Here is a 4,857-nt window from a genome sequence, read left to right as displayed (position 1 = left end):
TGATGAGTGGCATCCTTTATTAAAACCAGTTTGATCTGGACAAATAAGATTTGAAATGACTGTTTCTATATATGTATAGTTATGAAAATCTTAGATTATAATCTGATTTTCCCTCTCATTACCGCCTTTTCTGTTCCCATAATGTTGTCCCTGGGGTGTTGTTTACATCAATGAAGGATGCCCACTCTCTCTTAAAATAATCGTTCAATTCTTGGTCTTGAAGTATTGATGGGTTTGCCACCTGTGTGTGGTTTTTATGTTTCCCTTGTGATTAAGAGTGAGGGTAATTGGGGAATAATCTGAAATTGTAATGGGTTAAATTTTTGTGTTTGATATATCTGACATAATATAATTAATTGTTAAGAAAAATCTATGCAGGAGGAGAGAAGTATGTATATTTGTAATAGTTTCAGGTTAAGTAGGGTGAGAAGGAAGGAGATCGGGGTCAGCGTTCTGAGGCTCGTGGGAATTTATTAGTCAACAGCATAAACAAAAATCGCCGCACATACACTTAATCCACTAAATTCACTGCTGTGCAATTCATGGTCCTTTCAGTCTTCCTGGCTTCACGGTCCCATGAGTCCTCAGCTCTCTCTATCCTCACCGGTTCTCAGCCTTACCTCGCCAATCACTGCAATGAGATACAGGTGTTAATCGTTTTTCACTTGACCCACTTACCACTGCTCGTCTGCTCACTCTCTCTCCCATCGCAGACCTTGATGAACTACGCCTCCCCTGCCACATACCCCCCCCCCCCCCCCCCGCCCCCGCCCGACTCACGTTTTTTATTGAAAGTTGAAAAGTTGATAAGGAAGTCGTGGCCTAATGGTTAGAGAGTCGGACTCCCAATCGAAGGGTTGTGGGTTCTAGTCTCGGGCCGGCAGGAATTGTGGGTGGGGGTAGTGCATGTACAGTTCTCTCTCCACCTTCAATACCACGACTTAGGTGCCCTTGAGCAAGGCATCGAACCCCCAACTGCTCCCCGGGCGCCGCAGCATAAATGATGAACACTGCTCCGGGTGTGTGCTCACAGTGTGTGTGTGTGTGTGTGTTCACTGCTCTGTGTGTGTGCATTTCAGATGGGTTAAATGCAGAGCACAAATTCTGAGTATGGGACACCATACTTGGCTGAATGTCACTTCACTTTTTTTTTTTAAGTTATCACTTCTTATAATTCAAGGAAAAATATTCTCTGGCCATGAAAACATTATCAACCAGGGGTTGCTGCAGAATCGCGCGGTATTTGAAAGGTCCAACAAAGCAATGTTCCAGAATTCGTCTTCCTCGTGTGGAGAGGCGAATAGGTGAATAAACTTAGTAAAGAAAAGAAACAAACAACGAGATGAAAGCTCCCGAAGGAGCCATGAGAACCGCTGTCCTCTCAGCCGCCGTGCTGAGATCAGCGGCGATAGGAGAGCGGACCGAGGCCGCGCAGAAGGACGAGCAGGGTCAGAGAAAAAGACAAGAGAGAGAGGAACTTCCTGGGTCAGCTCTTATGGCTTGAAATGGTTCACGCCTCTGTTCACGTGAACAACCAATGAACGTCCACGATCTGAAGCGGGAAAAAGTTCCTTTGTCTCTGGGGAAACACCCACTCTGGCTTATAGCATTTAAGTAGTGATATTCTAGCAAGTTCGTAATTTCAGATTAATACATTTTTCATTAATTTCCTTTATATAAGTGAGTCCGTCAAAGCATTATGATTAAACAGATACCAAAAATAACATATATAAATGATCAAAACATGAAGTTACATTCCAATGCAGAATTACACACATTTAAAGTTTGATTAACCCTCAATAAAACTGCAGATACTCCAATTTATATGGGGAAACATCTAATGCACAAAAAGCAATACTTAATACATTTAGAATACATTGAGAGAAATTAAAAGGGTACTATTCTCTTTTCTAAGAGTTAGCTTTCCTGTCCTGTTTGTTAGGTCATAAAGTTTTACAACATGGTCAGGGGTAGGGTTACAGAATCATGACTCTATTTGAGAACATTAAAATTAGGAGAAACATTTCCAATTTACAAATCAGCAAATTATACTCCTCACATTAACCATTTTATGCAACGTACAAACATATTCAAAATACATATTATTAAGGACTTACATAAAGAGCTTAAAGGAAAGTTTGTGTGTGTGTTTAGGAATGTGGGTGTTTCGTTTCTCCTTTGAGGCTGCTCACGTGACTCTGGAATTTCCTGTCGTAAATTATTTAACTCCAGCCATGCTGGCGCCAGGCCAGGCATTTACTTTACAAAGGTTTCATCTTATATGCCTGAATTTAACCCATGAATCGATGACCTGTATATCTGTTACATCTACAATGACTAACACAAAGCAGAGTCCCCATGCCGTTCGTTCTAATGACCGATGAGGTCCATACCAATTGGTTAAAGGGGGGGGGGGGTGCTCGGAAATGCTTACGCTCCGATAGCCAAGTTAACAACACAGAGATATTTGAATCAGTTTTACTCACTGCATGTGGTTCCAACACACGATTGTAAGGTCCAGACACTCGGTCCAAGGAAGGTATCCGGTGCTGGATGAAGGTTTCCTGCGTGTTCTGTCTTTCAGTGCGTAGAATTATTCAGTTTAAGTTAAACTCAAATCTGACTCCATTATTTATTTAATCTGACTCCATTTATGACCTTGAATTTAGGTTGAAATGCAAATTGGTTGTATGCCTTTTTAATTAATATTCTTCTGACATTTGATTATTCTAGTTAACTCTATTTTTATCTCGTTCATTCGGGTGCTCATGTTGCTAACAAGGATACAACGTAATCTACTAGTCAATAATTACAGAGTAAGACAGAATAGAATCAAAATGTAACAATTTATTTACAGTCAGGTAGATATGTATTTTGCCAATTACATATCCAATTGAAACACATCAAATCATATCAATACAAAACATCAAATTCTCAAAGATGAATCTAAAAGTAAAATATGCATACCTGACCTTAGAAAATACATAGTATGAAGTGAAGAGACACAACACACTACGGGCTTTCTGGCTACAGAAATCGCCCTGATCCTTTTGCTGCAATCCCTTAAATACATCAGACCAAGACAAACATCCCCCGAGATGAAGACAGAAACTAACAATTGCAATTTGATTAGGTCAGGTCCCAGACCAGTGTAGTTTACACCTCAATGGGAACAGAGGGTAATTTACATGGAAGACCCTGGAAAAGGGCACTCCCAATACAGTAATCAAAATATCTCTTAACCCTTAGAATCTGTATTATCTTTTAATCTACTTTTTTAAGGTTGAGACCATTGTACCAGTCGCCCTGAGATAATTAAAATGACACCAAACATGACTGTAAATATAACTTGCATTAATGCAGAATATTATACTATTGGCAATTCTGAGTGAAACTGTGGAGTGGAGGGAGTGTGTTGGTGACGTGTGAACTACTAGGTGTAGTGCGTCTTCGACGGCACCGTTACTTATGATGGAGGGTATTCAAATGTTAGTTATCAGGAAAGTCCTTTGTTTTCTTAGGGAGAAGTCGTCCCTCAGTCCAGACAGTCCAGCTCTAGTCTTACACGATCGTGACCCTTTTTCGTTGGGACTGCATTATCCTTAAGAAATAAACGATGTGCAAATCCGGCGTCAAACTGGGCCTTGTTTGTAAAACAAGCATCTTCGAAATGCAGGGAACAAACACAAACACTTGCACAACTCCGTTGATGCTCTGTAAAAATAAACTCCATCCACTGGTCCCTTAATGCTGTTTCTCTTTTGGTAATCTGTGCAGGGTTGTCTTGCCCTGGCAACCAAAAACACACTTCTTTTGTGACATTTGGCGACGCTCTCGCTCTGATCAGTGAAGTCTGTTGTGCTCTCAGTACTCTGCTATACTGGAGCGCGCTCTTCCGGCAGAAGTGCCTCAGGACCCATATAAGGAAATTCCGCTCCATCTAACGTCACACAGAGCCATACTCGAAAAAAACTTTCCCAAACTTGTGACAAACCGGAAGGAGTATTTTTGGAACAGAAATACTCCTTCAAACGTACAACTTAATTTTTGAAACTTTGTCCATGTTTAGCATGGGAATCCAACTCTTTAACAGTGTAAAAAACTCAGTATGCATGAAATAGCATTTCACCCCCCCTTTAAAAGGGAACCTACACTACAGGAAATAGGCGCAAAGGCGTTTTGGGGTGGTCGGTGGGTTCACCAACTGACATTCCCGACACAATGCACACCATCTGCACACGTTCTCGTGAATGCCCGGCCCAAAAAAATTGTGTCATTAAGTAAAGTCAAGTCACCTTTATTTATATAGCGCTTTAAACAAAATACATTGTGTCAAAGCAACTGAACAACATTCATTAGGAAAACAGTGTGTCAATAATGCAAAATGTCAGTTAAAAGCAGTTCATCATTGAATTCAGTGATGTCATCTCTATTCAGTTAAATAGTGTTTATTTTTACTTGCAATCAAGTCAATGATATCGGTGTAGATGAAGTGACCCCAACTAAGCAAGCCAGAGGCGACAGCGGCAAGGAACCGAAACTCCATCGGTGACAGAATGGAGAAAAAAACCTTGGGAGAAACCAGGCTCAGTTGGGGTCAGTTCTCCTCTGACCAGACGAAACCAGTAGTTCAATTCCAGGCTGCAGCAAAGTCAGATTGTGCAGAAGAATCATCTGTTTCCTGTGGTCTTGTCCTGGTGCTCCTCTGAGACAAGGTCTTTACAGGGGATCTGTATCTGGGCTCTAGTTGTCCTGGTCTCCGCTGTCTTTCAGGGCAGTAGAGGTCCTTTCTAGGTGCTGATCCACCATCTGGTCTGGATACGTACTGGATCCGGGTGACTGCAGTGACCCTCTGAT

Source organism: Carassius auratus, linkage group LG44F, assembly GCF_003368295.1.
Source record: "Carassius auratus strain Wakin linkage group LG44F, ASM336829v1, whole genome shotgun sequence".
NCBI lineage: Eukaryota > Metazoa > Chordata > Actinopteri > Cypriniformes > Cyprinidae > Carassius > Carassius auratus.
Note: the sequence above shows the minus strand (reverse complement) of the source record.